This window comes from Ochotona princeps, chromosome 20 (assembly GCF_030435755.1).
Source record: "Ochotona princeps isolate mOchPri1 chromosome 20, mOchPri1.hap1, whole genome shotgun sequence".
NCBI lineage: Eukaryota > Metazoa > Chordata > Mammalia > Lagomorpha > Ochotonidae > Ochotona > Ochotona princeps.
Genome location: NC_080851.1, coordinates 37,176,330 through 37,198,370, shown reverse-complemented (window position 1 = coordinate 37,198,370; position 22,041 = coordinate 37,176,330).

Below are 22,041 nucleotides of genomic sequence, written 5' to 3'. Positions count from 1 at the left end.
TGCATTATTTATTTACTTATTTATTTGAAAAGCAGAGTTACAGAGAAAGAAGTAGAAATAGGAAGAGAGAAAAGAGAAAACTTTCGTTCACTGGTTTGGTCTGTAGATGGTCTCAGCAGCCAGGGCTGGGTCAGGCTGAAAGCAAAAAGTTGGATCTTTATGCCAGGTCTCCCATGTGGGTGACTGGGGCCCAAGAACATATGGAATCTTCTGTTGCTTTCCCAAGGACATGGACTGGAGGCTGAGCAACCAGGTCTTGAACTGGTGCCCATATGGGATACAAACCTCTCAGGTGGAACCACCTGCTGTTGTACAGGTCAAGGCCTGCATGCTTGTCTTTGTATAAAGGAATTGAGAGCACAGGAACTGTGGCCCCAACAACAAGCCATTCCAACTTGGATTTGCCTACACACTAAGAAACAATCTGAGTATTACCGAGAAGCTCCATTAGTTTTTTCAAATGAGGTGCAAGCCAATTGTATTTGTCTCCCAAAATCAAACTAATTCATGAATTCTATTTTTCCCTGTCTCCTGCTCTTCAGCAAGGAGTGAAGATGCATTATTTTCAGGGAAATCACTATTCATAGACAGTAAAACATTTATTCTTAAAGAAGGATATCTGCATCATGGTAGATTCCGCATCTAGAGTCACCTAGGGTATGTCTTTGATGAATAGCTTTTGTTAAAATCATCTTGTCCTTCTTCATACATGATGAGTGGATCTACATGAAGACATAGGAAAAGCATCTGTTTACAAACAAGTCATATTTATCAATTCAGAACATCATGACAGGAGCGGGCATTTGGTGCGGTTGTGAAGGTAGGGCTTTGTAGGGCCACATTCCATGTCTCAGTGCCCGGGATCATATTCTGACTCTTATTCCAGCTCCAGTCCTGATCAAACCTAAGTGGCATCAAGTGATAGTTCAAACTCCTCGCCAGAGCCCTGCACTGAGTTCAGACTGCTTTCTTGGTTAAACCCACCAAGTCATCAGGTGATGTGGCAGCATCTGTATATATTCCAAATGAAAAAAACCAAGCACAAGGAAATGCAGGCAAAGCTCTGCAAGATGAACAAAGAGGTGAAACCAGATGAGAAATCTTGCAGTAATTCTAGCAAGGCAAATCTGACTGTAAGTATAAAATCCCATCCTGACTGAGTTACTCAGCCTCGTTCTATGAAGATCAATGATGTCAGCAGTGAACAAACAAGATTGTACCATGCACGCGTTTCAGGAACACCCCTGTGAGGCAGCTACTCTTGCATATCAGGCTCCATGGGAAGTAGACCCCGTGGCAGAGATGAAAATGGAGGTCCACCTAGAGGTGAGGCAAAAGCTGCATTGTAGCATAAACACAACAATGATCTTGAACATTCCTGGCACTCTCTGGAATAGAGTCGCCCTACAGAGTTGGACAACTTGGAGAAAAGGGACAGTAGATGCAAGCATTCTTTCTGATAGCCAGGGTAGGAGAATCATCCTGGGAATGGCTGAGGCCTTAGGTGAGAGCAAATGGCAATCCAAGAGGGAAGCTCAACCAAGCGGGTTGGTCCTGAGGCCTGGACCGACAGACCCTGCAGCTGAGGGAACGTCTCCTTCATCCCTGGGGTGCAGGCGGACATTGCACATTGTGCCAAAAGCTCACAGATGAAATATCTCGGGAGAATGAATTCAATGCCTCAAATCAAACACAGAGTGGATGGATTCGTTAGAATTATTCAGAGAAAAAGAACTTAATAGGGTATGTAGACAAGTGAATAGATGATTACAGAGAGGGAGCTGGGGGCTTTTCCAAGATGTCTAGCTAAGGAAAGATGTGCTGATTGTGCCCACGGCAAGACTGCAGAACAGAAGAGGAACTGCATTCCCAGGGACACTTTGCAAGGGGTTGCCTGTGACAAGTGTACAGAAGACATGGCTACTCCGTGGGGTCCAGGGAGCCAGTGACTCCTGTAGCTGATGGCCGCTGGGGATGCCATCTTCACCTAGTGATGTAAGAGAGACCTAGTGCAACCTGCCGATGCTGTGGCCAGGTGGGCACCATCCTCTTGGACTTGGAGTCTTGCCTGAAGTGCTAGGGGACTGTGGGGCTCACTTGCCCCTACGAAAGCAGAACACATTGCTTCCTCCCCTTGTCACCAGCCAAGGCCTGGCAACCAGCAGGGAGAAAGAACCATTTTTTAGAAGATTTACATATTTATTTATTTATTTATTTATTTATTTATTCATTCATTCATTCATTCATTTACCTAACCATTTATTTACTTGAAATCCTTAGAGAGAGGCAGATGTTCTATCCACTGGTTCACACCCAGATGGCTGCAGTAGGCGGCTGCCGAGCTGGGCGGAAGCCAGGAGCCAGAAGCAGGACCTAGGCATTTCCTGTGGGTTGCAGAGGCTCACACGCTTTTGGGGCATCTTCTGCTGCATTATCCAGGCCATTAGCCATAAGATAAAGAGGAAGTAGGGAAGCCAGCGCATGAACTGGTCCTCATGTAGGGTTCTGGTGTCACCCAGAGGTGGCTTAACCCGTTAAGCCACATTGCCATGCCCATAATAACCACATTCATAAGGCAAATAGCACTTGTGATCCCTGTGGAGTTTTTCACAGGGTAAATCTATGATATCCCCACTCACTTTGATTTCTGCCTGGAGAGTTGGTACGGGGCAGGACACCCATGTAATTCCAAGAAGAGGGGGCATAATGCCCTCCTCACCTCACTTCTCCAAAGTCCCATACTCAGCTCACCCAGGAGGAGCACCACAGACCTCTGCCTGGCTGGCAGTTGGCTCTAGCAACATGGTGGTTCTTCTTGTGGATGGAGAAGCTGGTGGGGCTGAGTGGGCATTCCCTGCACCCAGTCACTGTCGGAGCCTTGCTGCCTGTGGCTGGGATGGAGAATGGCCCGGGACTGGGTATTTGGACAGCCCCCGGATTCAGTGTTTCCTGAGTGCTGGTGTGGGTCATCGTGCAGGGCTCTGTGCTCACATGGATGTGCACGTGGATCCCTTGCACAACCCGTGAGCCTGAGAAGGTAGGGAACACAGGCAGAGTGGGCTTTGCAAAGCAGCACCTTGGCAGAGAGGGGGCAAGGCTATGAATACACCAACCAACGCAGTCCTATTCTTCCCTCTGCCGACAGTAAAAAAGATAGAGTATACCCATTGTCAGTGTCACTCAGGGCTCTTGACCCACACCCAAGCACTGGCAGGAGCTTCCTGGTCCCACCAAAACATATCACCTGGTACATGCTGCAGGCACTAAACCGGAGAGGGGTATTTCAGATAACAAAATCTCAAAGAAATAGCCAAGAAGTGTTTCAACACATGTCTAGAAGTAAACATAGAAATGCGAGAAATATAACCAAGAAAGGACATGTGACTTTACAAAAAGAACACAAGAACACTTCAACACTAGAATATGACGATGAAGAGATTGAGGAAACGCCTAAAAAGGAGTTCAATAACATTACTAAAAAGCACAGAGAAGCAAAGATATGAGTTACGCATGACATGGGTTAGAAATTACACTGCTAGAGAAATTAAAGAAAAATCAGACTAAAATATTAGAATGAGGAGGAACTCAATACTTCAAATACAGTGGAAAGCTTTAACGACAAACTCAATGAGAATTCATTCCAGAAGATAAACCTTGGAAATAGCTCAGCAAGAGAAAAAATAGTACAAAGCATTAGAAGAAATTAAAACACTTGTTAGAGAAAAAATGAGATACCACCAAATCATATAATACATGTATCTTAAGGGTTCTGGAATGGATGGAAGACAGAATGGCTCAGTTGTAGAAGACTTCTTCATCAAAATTATAGCAGAAAATTTCCCTGATGTGGAGAAAAATATGGACATCCGAGTACGGAAATCACGTAAAGCTCCCAATAGCCATGCTCAGAAAAGATACTCAACATGACACAATATAGTCAAACTTCCAAAAGAAAAACTCAGAGGAAATATGCGCAAGAAGTACCAGATTGCCTTTAAAGGAACTGCATTTAGGTTGAAAGCTGAATTCCTACCGGAAACACTGTAAGACTAGGAGATAAGGGAGAGATCTAATTCAAGTCCTCAAAGAAAAAACATGCTGCCAGCCTGGAATTCTTTACCCAGGAAAACTCTCATGTATAAACCAAGAGAAACAAAGACCTTCATAGATTGAAAGAATTTGTCATCACTTGGCCAGCCTTACAAATGATAGGTAAGGAGGTGTTAAACATGGAAGCAGAGAATCAGTGTCATCAAAGAATGTGAAGGCAGAAGGACTGTCTGGTTAAAGTTTAAAAGATAAAATTAAAAAATAGAAATATTTATGGAAAATGGCAGAAATAGGTCATTACTTATCAACAAAATTTTGAATATAAATGGAATAATTCTCCAACTAAAAGACACAGACTGACTGGAGGGATTAGAATACTACAGCTGGGCCCAGCCCAGGAGCCTAGTGGCTAAAGTCCTCACCTTGCATGCACCAGGATCCCATATAGTCGCTACTTCTAATTCCTTCAGCCCCGCTTCCCATCCAGCTCCCTGCTTGTGGCCTGGGAAAGCAGCTGAGGACAACCCAAAGCCTTGGGACCCTGCACCCACGTGGGGGACTTGGAAGAATCTCCTGGCTTCTGGCTTCAAATCGGTGCCATTGCGGCCACTTAGGGAGTTAATCAACGGATGAAAGATCTTTTTCTCTGTTTCTCCTCCTCTCTGTATATCTGACATCCCAATAAAAATAAAATAAATCTTAAAAAAAAAATACAAGAGCTTACTGGGATCAGTGTTGTGGCCTAGTGAGTTCACCTGTGGCCTGCAATGCTGGCAACCTATTTGGACACCAGCTTTTCACTCAGTGCTAGGGTGCCTGGGAAAGCAGTGGAAGGTGGCCCAAGTGTTCAGGTCCCTGCTCCTTACACTGGAGACAAGGAAGCTCTTGGTTCCTGGATTCAGACCATCTCCCTTCAACCACTGAAGTCATAAACCCTTCTCTCTGGGGTTCTTGCTCTCTTTCTGTAACTCTACCTTTCAAGTAAATAGATTTTTTAATAGATCTATTATTTGTGTCTGTAGCATTCTCACTGAATGATTCTTTAAGATAGATATTTTGTAATATAAGACGGGAATTTAAAAGATAAAGTAGGGGACATCTTTTTAATAAATGTTTTTGAAAAAGTTGGTCTGAAACACACTTTTATTGGCAAGAAAAGCACATCTTGCCAACAAAGAAAAACATACAGAAGATATTTAACTCAAACAGAAATAAAAAATCAGCAGTATTAACCATCCTATACCTAAAAAATAGACATTACTTCAAAAATTTTTGAAAGAGATGAAGAAGGACATTACATATAATGACTGGAAGATTGACTCAGCAAGAACTGAGTACAGTAAATATATATACACCCAAAGCTAGGAAACCTGGTTATTTAAAAGAAATGGCAATAGATTCAGAGACACAGGTTCCACTACAATAATAATGGAGGACTTTAACACCATACTTTCCTCAAAGGACGGATCAACTAAACAAAGAATTGACAAGAAACACAGGAACAAAGCTATACTGTTAATCAAATGGATCTATTTGATATCTACAGAATAGTTCTTCCCATAGCTACAGAACAAACGTACTTCTCGTCAGCTTATGGAGCTTTCTTGAGGCTCAACAAATTCAAAAAGATTTAGATCTTACCGGCTATCCTTCCTGATCACAATGGAATGAAGCTGGGATTTACCAATTTAAGAAATCTAGAAAATATGTAAATACATGGAGTTTTAGCAAGATGCTGCTGAATGAAGAGTGAGACATAGAAGAAATCAAAAGGGATCAAAAATTCCAGCAAATAAATTAAGATGCCAACATGATATATCAAAACTCATGGGATGCAGCAAAACCAGCATTAGTAGGAATGTTCATAGTAACTGATGCCTACATCAAGACATTGGAAAGACATCAAATAAACCAATGCAATGCTCAGCAAAAACAAGAACAAGCCAAACCTATAACTAGTGAAACAAATTTAGAGTAAAAGAAAAACCATACAAAGGATCAGATAAATCAAGTGCTTGGTTTTTGGGGAAACACACAGAACTGATAAGGCATTGGCCAAAATAAACCAAAATTGATAAGATCAGAGATAAAAAAAAAAAGAAACTGTTACAACAGATGCCATGGAAATTTAAAAAAAAAAATCATGGTGAATTACTACAGTTTTATGCTAACACATTGAGAAACACAGAAGAAAGGAATAGAATCCTGGATACAATTTATCAAAATTGAGGCACCAAAATGTGGAAAATTTAAATAGTTTAATAACCAAGATAGACATTGAATCAATAAACAAGACCCTACCAACCAAGAAGGTCCAGATGGGTTCATTTATGACTTCTACCAAACTTTTAAAGAACTAATTCCAAATCTTAAACCATTCAAAGCAATTAGAAGCGAGGTAATACTCCTATAAGCCTTCTCTGTGGCCAGCATCACTTCAATTCCAGGATACACTAAAGGGGAGAAAATGATGAGCCAGTATCCCTGATGAACACAGATGCAAAAATTCTCAACAAAATATTAGGTGATCAAACTCAGCAGCACGAACAATGATAATTCCCTGGATCAAATGGGATTTATAAGTGGAATGTAGAGATGGTTCAACATATGAAAATCAATAAATATGATGCATCATACTAGCAAACTGAAATACAGAAACAAAATGTATGATTGACTCACTGGATGCAGACAAAGCACTTGATAAAACAGCACTGTTTTATGATAAAAACCTCTTAAGGGTGTAGAGAAAGAAACTCAAATTGGGTTAGAAGGAACACACCTCATCACAAACAATATATGACAAACCTAGTCAAACTCACATTGAAAGGGGCAAAATTAGAAGCGTTGCTTTTCAGCTGGCCCAGATCCCCCCTTGAGACCTGCAGAGGACATCTGTACTAGAGGAAATAGGGCATGACCAGTTGAATAACTACCCCATCCAAACAATGACAGAAAATCTCTGGGCAAATGATGGCTCTAAGGTTGACTCTGCCAGCCAAAGGACATTGAAATGCCGTTTGGATCAGCAAGATCAACGACATCTCAGAACTATCAAAACCACCTGGGCAGAGCCTTCAGAGCCTGTGCCACATTGAGACTCTGTGTTGGTGTCAACTGGCCATTACCTATCTCTGGTACTGGGGCGACTGGGAGGCTGAGCATGGCTTCTCATTTAATCCCCCACGAAACCCCCAGAAACAAGAAGAAGGAATAGAAAATTTGGATACAATGATCACACCCACTTTTCCCTAACCCTTGATCCTTTCCACCCTGATCAACTGTATTAATATCATCTAATTTTTTTTTAAGGAAGCATTGCTTTTGTTAAAACAGATGTGTTTGTTTATTTGAAACTCATAGCTACATAGAGAGAGGGAGTGAGAGACAAAGGGAGAGGTCATTCAGCGCCCAAATAACAGCAATGACCAAGACTGGACCAAGCCAAAGGTAGAAGACAAAAACCTCCTCCAAATCTTCCACTATTTTCACAGGCACATTAGCAGGTAACTGGATTGGAAGTAGTGCAGCTGGGTATCAAACCAGTGCCCATGTGTGATGCTGGTGTCCTAGTCAGTGTCTTATGTTGCTATGCCACAATTTCAGCCCCAGAGATGTTTCCACTGAGATTCAAAACCAGACACGTTTTAGCCAAAGAAATCGGCAAGAAAAAAGATGTCAAAGGGATAAGGGATACAAATGGGAAAGAGGTCAGTCAAATTAACCCTGTCTGTAGATGACATGATCCCATACCTAAGGAATCAAAAGATCCCACGAAACTAAACTATAGAACTCTTTAGAGAGTTTGGCAAAGTTGTAGGATACAAGATCAACACAAAAATCAGCAGTATTTGTAGAGATAAACAGTGCTCTGATTGAAAAATGACTTGTAAAAATAATCCTTTCACAATAGCTACAAAAATGTTTAAATACTTGTACCCGGTGTGGTGGCCTAGTGGCTAATCCTTGCTTTGCATGCACCGGGTACCATGGGGGCACCGGTTCATGTCTTGCTGCTCTGTTTCCTATCTCGCTCTCTGCTTGTGGCCTGGGAAAGCAGCTGAGGACGGCCCAAAGCCTTGGGACCCTGCACTCTCATGGGAAACACAAAAGAAGCTCATTACTCTCAGTTTTGGATCAGTTCAGCTCTAGCCATTACAGTTGCTTGGGGAATGAATCAATAGGCAGAAGATCTTTCTCTCTGTATCTCCTTCTCTCTGCACGTGTGCCTTTCTAACAAAATAAATCTTTTAAAAGTTAAATACTTGGAATAAATTTGACAAAGGATGTGAAAGATTTAATGTTTAGAAAATTACAAAACAATAAGAAATCAAAGACACAAAAAATGGAAGACATTCCAAGTTGGTAGACTGAAGAATTACTATCATCAAAATGTCCATTTCACAGATTCATGGAATCCATGCCATGCTACCCAGGATAGTCTTCTCAGATCTGGAAAAAATGACACAAAAATTCATTTGGAAACACAAAAGATCCAGAATATGTAAAGCAATGTTAAGCAATTTTAAAAAAAACATCAAAATTCAAAATCTATTATAGGAATGCTATAATAAAATAGCCTGGTACTACCACCCCCATGCGTGCATACACACACACACAACGTATGGACCAATGAAATCGTTTAGATGCTTGGAAATTAATCCATATCTACAAGCAACTAGTCTTTAAATTTTTAAAGGAAAGATAGATGATAGTGTTGTTGACAGCCACATAAACAGATATATACATAGATGCAAAGGTAGATGCCTAGATACCTAGATCAATTTATTATAAAGAACTAGCCAGTACAAACACAGAGACTGAGAAGTCCAGAGCAGAGAGCTGAGGTCAGAGAACTAGGCTGACTGCCTAAAATGCCACAGAACCAATGCCATTAGTGCGAGCCTTAGTCCCAGTGGGAAGCCAGGCAAAGACCAATGTCCAAGTTCTAGAACAGGTGGAAGGAAAGAATTCTTGCTCAGCCGCTTAGGTTCTATCCAGGTCTTGACCAGATTGCAGGAGGCCTTCCCACAGTGTGACAGACAATCTGCTTCGCTCAGCCTGCAGCATCAGCTGTTGCTCTCGTCCAGAAACACCCTCAAAGACACACGCTGAGTAACGTTCGACCATATGTCTGGGCACTGCGTGGTCCAATCAAGTCAGCAGATAAAATTAACCATCCCAGCATGGGATATAATGGAGACATAATTCCACATCTTCTGAACTCCGGCATGAATTCTAACCAGTGTTCTTTGGCTTATTCAAGATACTCAAGGGTTCCTTAGGATCAAAGACAGTGTTCGTTGGGGTGTGATGAGAACAAACGTTGATATAACCCAACTACCTATTTCAACTGAAAATGTTAAATGCCCCCAGAAGTGCCATTATAAGGCAAGAATGAATAAAGCTTAAGTTTTATTTTAGTTTAGTTACACTGATTCCAGCTATATTTAAATAATACTAAACAAAGTTTATAGAACAAAGCATAAAATGATTTTTAGAAGTTTTCTTGCCAAAACCATGAAAGATTAAATACAGATATTCAGAAACATTTATAGTTTGGTATAAGAATAGGGTTCCCTGTGCCAGCAATCTCCAACTTTCTGGTAAATTAAGCCTTCTTCAACTAGAACTCACAAATGTGTAATTAACTTTGTCTATGATGGCAAGGAATACAGCTCTTTGTGCAACTGTATTTGTGGAAATTAATAAATATTTACTCGAGCTAAACTAATTGGATGGTTCATTTCATAACCATGAGTAACTCTGCCAACTACATTTCAATGGTTTTGGTTAATTTAACAGCAATTGAATGAACCACTACATTAAGTTGCTTTCCAAAGTTACAGAATTTGGTCTACAGTGCCTTGAAGGCTCTCATTTCCCATGTGTGGGAATGCCTTTCCTCCCATTGCCCATTTAATTCGCATAAACTAACTATGACGCTCTGGAAAGGATTCCAGGGTCCAGGCAGGACTGTGTGCAAGTGTGATCAGAAGGGTGACAAGAAACTGGGTGAAGGGAAAAGGGGAGAGGCAAAGAAGAGATGAGATGGGGGAGTTTATCTGAGCAGAAAAAGAGTAAATAACCACAGGCTGATTAAAAATGGAAAAGATTTTTTGAAACTCCACAACCCACTGCCCTCTGATGTGTTTAGCTCTGCAATCTGACAGCCCATTTCCCCAGAGTTCTCCTTCCTTCTTCTCTTCAAACGTAAGGATGCAAAACTGTCTGATGTCTTTCACATTAAAGCTATACTATTTCCATTAAAAACATCATTCCCAGGATTGTCAATTTCCACAAACATTACCTAAAAAGGAAATGAACTGAATCTAGCATTACAGGCCAGTCATTTTATCTTATAATCATTGCATTCTTTTCTTAGATGCATGAAGCATCTGTTTATTCTTCTGTTTGAAAAGTCACCAAGGGTTGATGTCACACTCACACATCAACTCCACCACTCAGGATTCTTCTGTTGTTTGATATTTATGGATTTCTGTCTGTGACATCATATTTTCAGTGGTTTCACAATGGCCAACTAAGTGTTGATTGTATTTGGAAATGAGGACTTTTCTGCTTAGCAAAAAAGGAAGGAAGGAAGGAAGGAAGGAAGGAAGGAAGGAAGGAAGGAAGGAAGGAAGGAAGGAAGGAAGGAAGAAAGAAAGAAAGAAAGAAAGAAAGAAAGAAAGAAAGAAAGAAAGAAAGAAAGAAAGAAAGAAAGAAAGAAAGAAAGAAAAAGTTCTCCCACCACAGAAGTGTTCTAGCTAACAGTAGCTAGAACATTCCATTTCAAAGAGTCATTTGCTGCTGCCCTCCTCCGTCAGCTACGGATTCCATGGTCTTTCTAAGTTTCATTAACTACCCAAATTTAATATTCAGCAATTAATTATTGGGAAATGAGTTTTTGTCTGATTACTGGGTGATAAGGATTGAGTTAAACTCTGAAAGAACAAACAAGTTTTCATTGGTATAACCATTGTATTGAAGGCCTTTAAAAAAAAAAAAAAGGTTAATTTATTCAGTTGGAAGGCAGAGTACACAGAGAAATAGAATCTTCTACTCACAGTTCACTCCCCAAACATCTGGAGTTGGGCTGGTCTGCGGCTGGAGCCAGGAGTTTCTTCTGGGAATCCCTTTGGGTGCAGGTGCCTGAGTACCTGGGCCATCTTCTGCTGCTTTCCTAGGCCATTTGTAGGGAACTGAATCAGAACTGGATCAGCCAGAGCTCAGACATTCAGATTGAAATGTCACCACCACAGGCCTTACCCACTGCACCTCTGTGCCAATCCCACATTAAAGATTTATAAAGACAAAAACTAAATATGATCAACAAGAAGCACAAATTCTAGAACAGAAATACTCAGCTTCTTCAAAAATGCTAATATGCATGATTGAAACAAAATATCATAATTTGCCAAATATCTGAATTCTTCCTTTTTGCTGTGGATTTGTTAAGGGAACAAATTGTTGCAATAATAATAATAATAATAATAATGATAATAACCAGTGTTTCTGACTCTAGAATTGTGACATTAGAATAAACGGATATTTACCACTGTACTAGATCCTATCTGTCAACATCATCATAGAGCAACTTAAAGTGAATTTCAAGGAAGCCATGGAATAGATACATAGATGTACAATGCAGATCTATGCATGAGGCACACATTTTTACATCAAGATCATATAGAGTAAATCATAATCTTTTCCTTACACTAACGTGAATGACTTCAACACACACCTTATACATGTGTACAACGAGGCTCAAATTCAGTAGGACTGGAGTACAAACTAGAGGGACACCTTTTTTTTTTTGGCACCTGTTTTTTTTTTTTTCCCTAAAGATTAGTTCATTTGTATTTGAAAATCAGAGTGACAGAGAGAGACAGAGCAAAAGAGATCTTCCGTCTGTTGATTTCCCAAGTGGCAACGACTGGGACTAAGCTACGTCAAAGCCAGCATCCGGGAACTTCATCGAGGCCTCCCACCTGGGTGCAGATAGCTGTGGCAGCTATGTGGGTGGAAGATCTTCCTCCGCCTGCCTCAGTCTCTCTGCTTTTTACAGCAAAGCAAAACCACTGAGGATACCCACCGCAAAGGTTTTCTTTCTTAGCCTTACAGAAAAGGTCTCCACAAGTAGGCAGTTAAGTTCTAGTACACAAACCAAACAGATGTTGGTTTACAATCTGGTCTCTGAAACTCTTCTTCCCTGGCTTGAGGAAGCATCCTACAAAGCAGCGTTTTCAGTCTCTCCGGGAGTGGAGCAGTGTGTCACTGCGTGCAGCTGGGCTCCACAGGTGGGTCAGAGGCCCTGTGCCATCCAGACTGGCACCTCATTAAAATTAAAACCTTTTAGTGCAGGAAAAATAGAAAAAAAAAAAAACTAACCAAAGATGGCTAACTTGGGATTAATTTCCATCTCATTATCACAAATTGAAAAATCTAAGAAGTCAGAGGAAGGCAGATAATGAGCGTAAGATAATGAGATAATGTATTTCTAGGCCTCTTTAATACATGTTTGTTGCTTAAGACATTGAAATCAGGAAATGGGGTGGAGGGTTCTAGGGTGCTAGCATCATTAATCAACAGGCTAATCCTTCACCTCTAACCTCCAGCATCCTCTATCTTTACTGGGTCATGCCCAACTGCTCTAATTCCTAACGCAGCTCCCTGCTGTGATTTAGGATAGAAGCAGAGGATAGCCCAAAGTGTGGGGCTGCTGAAACTACAACGGGGAGACCCAGAAGAAGCTCCAGGCTCCTGGCTTCAGACCAGATCAGCTCTGGCTGTTGTAGCCATTTTGAGAGTGAACCAGAGAATGGAAGATGTTTCTCTCTTTGTCTCTCCTCTCTGTAAATTTGCCTTTCACATAAACATAAATAAATCTTTAAAAAAAAAAGTTAACTAAACAAGTCAAAACAAAAGGCCAGAAGAAAAAAGAGAAACAGAGTAACACATAAATAAATTTGAATCTTTACATGCATATAATATGGATATATTTTATATTTATTTGTACACATGCACTATTTTAAAAAACTACCACCAAGGGCTCGGCACAGTGGCGTAGCAGCTAAAGTCCTCGCCTTGAACGCTCCAGGATCCCATATGGACGCTGGTTCTAATCCCAGCAGCCCCGCTTCCCATCCAGCTCCCTGCTTATAGTCTGAGAAAGCAGTCAAGGATGGCCCATAGCCTTGGGACCCTGGACCCACGTGGGAGACTCAGAAGAGCTCCTGGCTTCTGGCTTCAGACTGGCGCAACTCCCACCATTGGGGCCGCCTGGGGAGTGAATCATCAGTTTGAAGTTATTCCTCTCTGTCTCTCTTTGTCTCTGTATATATCTGACTTTGCAATAAAAATAAATAATTTTTTTAAAAAACTACCCTCAAAACACTCTAATAACCCAAAAATAAAAAATAACATCAAAATGAATTGAATCCAGGAATTGAGGTAGTAAATTTATTTTAAACGTCTGCCTCAGTAGAAGGCATGGGCAAGTGATGATGTGGACTGCCCAGAGCGGCCTTAACAACATCTAACGTCACTCTGACGTCACAAATGACATTACAAACATAGGTATGCGCATGTAGTGTATATACAGGCACAATGAAAATAACCAAATGAGATAAAAGCATTTCTAACTTAGACACAGAGGAAAAGAAAACCTTCACCAAGTCAACATAAGCAAAACAAACTGGAAGAAGAAATAAAAATTCACCCAATAACTAAATAAAAGCATGATGAAATCTTTTAAAATATTAATCAAGTGGAAGGAGTAAGGATTGACTTATTGAAAGAAAAATACTATTACATTGGACAAAATAAGGAGCTTGCACAGCGTGTAGCTTACGGGAAGGGCCCGTAAGGTGGCGGCAGGGCCAGACACTGACAGTCCTGAGACTAGCTAACCACCTGCTGTTTTGATTGGCTATCACGTTTACTCCAAAGTAATCAAATATTGGCAAATGCAACGACATCAACATAGAAGGACTAAAGGTATTTCATTCGTAAGCCAGGCGCATTACTGCTTTATGGTTCTAGAAAAGCAAATATTATACAGCATGAAGAATTTTGAACATAATTAGGAAAAGGAAATATTTTAAAAACCCAAAAGATTGTGACAATAAATGCCAAAAATAAATTTTCTGAAATTCACCAATTATTTCCAACGAAACTTCCATGTAAAATAGGACAGGAATAAAATTACAAAAAAAACCCTCTGAAATAGCAAATATTTATTAAAGTATGCAATGATAAAGACAGTTAAGGAAGTCAGTAAAATTAGGAAGCCCACTGTCCCCACATTTATCTGAGCGGACTTTAATAAAACAAGGAAGACTCTTTTTAAATATTTCTTATTATTATTATTATTGTGTTTCAAAGAGAGATATACAGAGTAGAGAGAGATCTTCCAACCACTGGTTCACTCCTCAAACGGCTATAGTTACTAGATCAGGGCTGTTCAACAGCCAGGAGGCAACAGGTTCTTCCAAATCTCCCACGTGGGTGCAAGGGCCCAAGAGCCATCCTCTGCTATTTTCCCAGGACATTGGAAGTGGAAGAGCCAGGACACAAACTGGCACTGCAGGCAGAGGATTAGCCTGGTATACCACTTCTCTGGCCCCAGGGAGACTGTATTTAAAGAGATATAACTATAGAAATTGGAGAAAAATAATATTTCATTTTGTAATTACATGATTGCTTTTGAAAAAGAAAAATCCCATAGATTCTTCTAAAAATTTCAGACTTAATAAGAGAAATTAACTCCACTGGGGTCTTAATTGCATTTCCTTGTCATTTCATTTGATAATGAAAATAAAAACAGACAGGAGAACTACCTTACATAGCTGTGAACCGTCAACTAGCCTGAACCTCAGCCAAATGGTTTGCTTCACTGTTGGAGGCATCCACATCCGGTCCCAGAGTGCCTAGGGTGCAGCTCTGACTGCTTCCAGTTCCGGCTTCCTGACTCGGTGCGCTCGGAAACTGATGCCGGAAAACTCCCACAGTCGACGGGTGAACTGGGCTCACCTTCTGGTTCTTAGCTCCCGTCTGCTTCAGAACCAGCCGCTGTGAGCAGCCGGGGAGGAAGGCAGCAGGTGGGAGCTGGCTCTCACGTGCTCTCTCTTCTCGACACAAGCAGTGTTCAGAAGTGGAAAAGCAGTTCCCCTTTGAAACTGCAGGCACCCAACATTTTGTTGTAACAAAACCATACTCTATGGGGGAATGCAAGAAAGCAGAGGAGGCCTGGCAAACGAGGGAACAAAGCAGCGTTTCTCTTAGAGTGCCTGTGTAGAGCTACAGCCTTCATTGTGTTATCTCAGCCTGCGCCGGAAGACAGCGTTAGCCACAGACACGTTGCCCGAACGCGGTGACTTGGGAAACTCTCGTGAGAACACACAGGCATGCAGGTCGGGGGACGGCGCATGCCCATGCAAAGGTTTTCCTCCCGTGCAAAGGTGTTCCTCCCGAGCAAAGGGAACACAGGTGCTTCCTTCTTCAGGATTTTCTTTGTCATCTTTTAAAAAGTCACATTAACATTTGAGATCAACTGACCTATGTTCTTCAATACCAATTCATGTACTGTAATGTAAAAAAGACTTTTTTTCAAGAGATTGATTTTTATTTGAAACACACAGATTTTGAGAGGGAGAAGAGAGACGGAGAAAACAAGATCTGCATAGCCACTGGTTCACTTCCCAAATGGCTGCAAGGCTCGATCGGGTCAGAGATGAACTGATCCAAAACCAGGAGTCAAGAGCTTCTTCGAGCTCTTCCATGTAGGTGCACTTGGGCCCTGGTCCACTGCTCCCCCGGGCGGCAGACAGGGAGCTGGATGGGAAATGGATAAGCTGGGACACAAACAAGCCCGAATGAGATATCAGCACTTGAAGGTAGAGGATTGGCTTGTAGACCCGTGGTTCCAGACCCATAATCCTTTCTTTAAAGATTCATTTTGATTTTATTGGAATGTCAGATATACAGAGAGGAGGAGAGGCAGGGAAGAAGATCTTGCATCTGTTGATTCACTCTCCAAGTGGCCACAATGGCCAGAGCTGCATCAATCAGAAGCCAGGAGTCTGGAGTCTCTTCTGGATCTCCCACGCAGCTTCAGGATCCCAAAGCCTCAAGCTACCCTTTGCTGCTTTCCCAGGCCACAAGCAGGGAGCTAGATGGGAAGTGGGGCCACTGGGATTAGAACCAGTGCCCATATGGGATCCTGAGGATTTTAGCAACTAGGCTACCACGCCGGGTCCCAGACCCATAATCTTCAAACTTTTACAAAAATATTTTTAAAATCCTCTTAGATTTAATGAACAGGAATCCCATACGATAAGCAGGATGGTTAACTAACATTTTTGCATGAGCAACTGAAGAACTTAGATGTTTTCTGCCTTTTGTGATTCTGCCTTAATGGCTTGGCTGGCGGCTGTGTGAACTCCAGGCCTCATAGTCTGCGTGACACCCAGCAGGACACCTGGCAGGTCACATAAGCAGACCACTCCTCAGGAAGGAGGTACCTGGTGTTTGATAAGATTCACCGCCTTATAGCTCATCAATTTGTACTTTTTGAAAGTTGCTTGCTTCAAACCCACCAATAGAATCCTGCTAAATCATGACTGTGTAATTAATAGCCTAAAATGTATACGAACTGGGGGACTCGGGCTCTGGCTCTCTCTTTTGGCCTGCCTTGTGGATCCTGCAGCAGCCTTGGCTGCGGCTGCCCCTCCCCCGCCCAGCCCTGCTGAGCTGGGGGAGGTGGCTGGGAGACCTAGGCTAACCTGAATAAACCACCTTTATGCCTTAGCACTGACTTCAGACTTGATGATTTTCTGGGGATATCAAAATCCGGCACGACACAACAATCTGTTTTGCTTTAAATACTCATAGGATGAAGAAACAGAATCAAGCAATAGAACTTACTTACAAAACAGCTCATCATCTAAAAATAATTCCCCTTTATTCAAGTAAGAACTCTTAGTCTTTCATCAAATTCCCTGACTTTTCTAATTAGTGACAAATCAGTTTTCTAATGATGTCTCTTTGCGTGTGACTTGAAACCAGGCTTAATCGTCCATCAACTGTAAACATAGCAGGTGCTGTGACACTCGTTGACATTCCGGCAGGGTTACTGCAATGTTGCTTTGCATCTTAGGCGCCTTGCCTCCAATCCAGCTTCCTGCTCATGTGTCTGAGAGCACAGTAGATGATGACTCCCCTCTCCATTCTTGGGTCTCAGTCACCCACAAGGAAACCTGCATTGGACCCTGGTCTCCTAGTTCAGTTGTGGCCCATTCTTGCTTTTGCAGCTACTTGGAGAGAAAACCAGCAGATAGAAGATTGGCCCTTCTCGCTCCATCTTTTCCTCTCTGTTTCTCTACCTTCCAATAAATAATACGTCTTTTTAAAAGGTGGACGTTACCCTGGATAACCTAGGACAATTATGCAATCAAAATAATTTGTAAAAGACATTGGTTTAAAAAAGAGAAAATGGATGTTAAGTATCACTGCAAACAAAATGTTGCCACTAATTAGAAAAAAAATCCACACAGAATTAAAACACATGACTAGGATGGGGCTATTGTCTAATTGATTCCTGGTGAAGAAAATACTTTACATATTTACCAAGACACATCAATATTTGATTCAAGGAAAGAATATCCTAACAAAACATTACCTGTTCCGGTGCAAACATCAACAGGTAGATGGCGCATGTTCAGTTCCTCTCCACAAGACAACTCCCCCTTCCCTTTCTGGTACCCTTTTAATAAAAACTTACCTGTAAGCTAACTTTTTGTGATGCCTTTTAGATATGCTATGAATAGGTTCTTATTAGATTTTCCTCCCTCAAACTCAAATTTATTTTTATTATTCCTCATTTTACAGAAGACAAATAACCATTATATCAAACAATTACTGAGGATACTTTCATGATTCTGAATGATCACTCTTTTATACTTCAACCAGCAAGGGTTCAAAGCTGAATCTGAGGCAAGTGGAAGTTTTTAGGCAACTTCCTTGAATAGAACTAGTGTTTTAACTTTTTCATATACATCCATTCTAACATTTTGTTTTAAATATGTAGATCTTCTTTTTACAAAGTAGCTTCAAATGATGCCAGGGAGGTGGTGGAAATTTATGCCAGTGTTAACTACCGTTTAATAATTAGAATCTAAGAAGCCATACAACCTTTGAGTGGGTATGTGTGTGAAATTAAGCAGCAGTCCTACTGTTGCCTGCTAATTGATCACCATGTGAGTGAGGGCAGAAGATCAATTATCACACAGTGGTGTTCATGGAAGGACAGCTGCCACTTGGAGCCCCTGGAAATGACCCAGAGAGCATTTGTCCATCTTCCATGTTCATGACAGACCATGAAACCTTCCTTCCACAATCGAACACAACCCAAAGAGTGCCTCACCTGGGCTAGGCACTGGTTGAGTTTTTTGTGTGTTCTTCTAAGCCTTGTTTCAATTTATGGCCAACATTCCTGGGCCTTTGGAAATTTCAGTTCTAGTTTCAAAGGATTAATAAAACCCACAGCCAGTCTCGGAGACATCGTAAAGAGAAGCTGTGTCTCCTATAGTTTTGACAAATATTTCCTAATATAATTTTTTTTCCTCCCTGCATGCCCAGATTGTGCCCTCTGATAACCGTCCCTCAATGGAAGCCAGGTCATTCACTCTGGTGGGAGTTACTCCACGAGAACTCACAAATGGTACTCTAGGAACAATAATGTTCTCAAAATTAAAAAGTTTATAACTCTCTTCCCATAGTTTTTGCTTATGACTTTGGCAATGATCCTTACTGAAAGGAATTTGCTTATATTTAATGAAAGACTAGCTTTAGTGGTCCACTTTTACATGCAGAAGAACACACCATACATTAAAATAATCATATCCAAGGAAAATTATTTCATGAAAACCCAAAAATCCCCATCAAGTCTCTCAAATCTGAAAAACTGTTGTTACAAGAGACCATGACACAATTCAGAACGCCCCAACCAAAACCCACAGGACGTGGGTCAGAAAGGCTGGATGATAAAGAGGTGTCCCCTGACCCTGCTTTTTTCCTGGGCTCCATGTCTCATGACTCACGGCATTCGCAGTGGCCAGAAATTGATGAGAAACCCAGTTTCCATCTGCACCTCACGAAACACAGGATACTTAGATTCACGTAATACACACGGATTTATTGAATGTGGCTGACATGCGTGAAACTGACTGGGGATGTTAGGTCGACAATGAAGGACAAAATAAGCAGATGTTAAAGTATCCCTTCCCGGAGTAGCTTGTGACCAGCAACAGACAGTAATCAGAAGTGCAGATACACAAAGACCGGGATAGTGCCATAAAAGCTAATATAGCGCTGCCATTTGACTAGATTCCTAGACGTGCAGCCTGAAGTTGGGATTCTTGTTGAAGGAGTAACTGAAGAAGAGTTCCAAGGAAACAAGGTAAGCAGACAAAGAAGATGAACATCGTCCCTGTGGCCGACTACTTCGACCCCAATCCCCGGGGAGGTGCAGCCAGCGTTGCCCCTGAATACTCCCACACTGGGACCAGGATGTGTGTCTCTTGCAAACCTGACGTGTAATTATTGGTGAGACCTGGAGTGACAGGAACAATCACTTGCTGTGGAGACAGGTGTAACTTAAAGGCAGAAACCTGACACTGGTTACCTGGGAAGGGATGAGGAACAAGACATTCAAGGCTGTGAAATAGATCAGCAAGGGCCAAAGATCTTGAGAAGGCAGTGCAGGGAGGTGCAGAGAGGCAGGTGGGCGATTGTTTAGTCATGCAAGCCGCACCTCAAATGTTGGGTTTTATTCTAAGAGCAATGGCCAGCCCCCAAGGGTTAAAAACAGGGGAAATCCTAATTCAGACATGCATTTTTAAGACATCATTAGACAAATATTAGACAGGGTGGCACCAGTAGATTCTGGAATATCAATCAGAGGAATAAAGATCAATGGACTAACCAGGTTACCATGTTAAATTGACAGCACATACCACAAAGACTATGGCAAGGTATAAGGGTACCATTCTAGTGTCTTATCTTCAGGTATTTTCTTTGCCTGTGCTGTGCTACCCAGAAGTTGGCACAGAATAAAAGATCAGTTAAAGTTCAATCAGAACTGAGTATTTCCAACAGGGCAAGAGAGTTGGGGTCACTGCTGAAAGAGATACTAAAATAGTGAACCCTAAGCAGAGCAAGATGAAACGAGGAGTTGATGGAGTCGTTGGTTGTTAGGGAAAGACTGGGCATGTGCTGGGTGGAGCTCCTGACTGAACAGCACAGATACTTGTCCTAACCATGGGGCACAGTTATTCAAGTCCTTTTCATTAGGAGAACATTGCTATTAAATAAATGGAACATAATAGCAATGACTCCTTAGGAATATCCGAAAGCAAAATTATAATTGAATTTAGACAGGAGGAAAAATTTTGGTTATCCACTACCAGGTATGGGTCTTATTCCATGGTGTCCACAGTTGTACTCCAAGCAGGTAAGTCACTAGAAGCAGAGTGTATGAGTCAGGAACCAGAGGCAGGAATTATTAAAACCAGACAGTGAATTCTTCATCCTGACACCGAATTAAGTGAGACTTGAAAGATGCCAAAGCCCAGACCTCAAGTCATCGTGATCTTGCTAGTTGACGGGCAAGGGCAGTTGGTCTAGGTCTTCTTATTTAAATGTGTACACACGACCTGTGTGAGTTTTGTTACATTTTGGAGTACTTAGCTTGCACCAGTGTCAAATAAGAAAATTCATGAGTGGAATAGGAAAGTACACTATGCAGTGTGTCCTGGAATTGTTCACCACTGCCACACGTGGACCCAACCGGCAATGTGGATCCTGGAGCCAAGAACAAACAACACAACCGTATAGACCAGGATGTAGATTCAAGGCTCACACATCTGTTTCTGTCTTAAAGTTGTACAAAGTTGGTGTCCAGGAACCACGTAGATCTTGACATAAGGGCTGCTCAAAGAAATCACAGACTTTCAATGCACAAGTTCCCTGGAAAGATCACAAATTACTAAATGGGTAAACATAAAAATGCTTGGATTAAAAAAAATCATATAAAATTGCCATATGAATTTTGAAAGGCTGAAAATATCCTCAACCCAGAGGCAGAAGAAATTCTAACACATTCCACACTAAACACTTACCTCTGAAAGTAATCGCCACACTGTTTGTAGCCATGGAGAGCTGTTCTGTAATTGCTGTAACTGATGCTAAATATGTAGAGAATGTGTCTGTGGTCCCCGACAGAGCTGATCTTGCTATCATAAACTGACTCCCCTCTCATCCAGGTTAAGAACTGCGTCTGTGTTCACTCCAGTTACAAACAGGGAAAACATGATATCAGCTGCTGCCCCAAACAGTACAATTTTAAAAAAAGACTATTTTTATTGGAATATGAGATATACAGAGAAGAATATCTTCCATCCGATGATTCACTCCCCAAGTGACTGCAACGAGCAGAGCTGAATGATCAAGGAACCAGGCAGGGTCCCAGGACTTTGGGCCATCCTCGACTGCTTTGCCAGGCCGCAGCAGGGAGCTGGATGGGAAGCAGGGCTGCCGGTATTAGAACCGGCACCCATATGGGATCCCGGCGCGTTCAAGGCGAGGACTTTAGCTGCTATGCCATCACGCTGGGCCACAAACAGTACAGTTTTGGCTTCAAAATACCTTTTGTTGAAGCCAAAGAAAATCCATGGAACCGTTTCTGATCAGTAGACCTTTACATCCAAACTAGATCCACCCATCACACTTGCGTGCAAGAGGGTTAACCATGATTGCCCCATAGACTCTTCAAAATGAAAAGGAAGTAAAAGCGTTGAGTGTTGCACCAGAATGGGATTCCTGAGGTGCAGCCCCATAAGGAAAGGACGTGCCTCTGACAACTGCAGGCTACAGGACTTTCTGTTCCTCACCCTCTCCCCCTGCTTTGCCTGGTCTCAGCCACTGCATTATCAG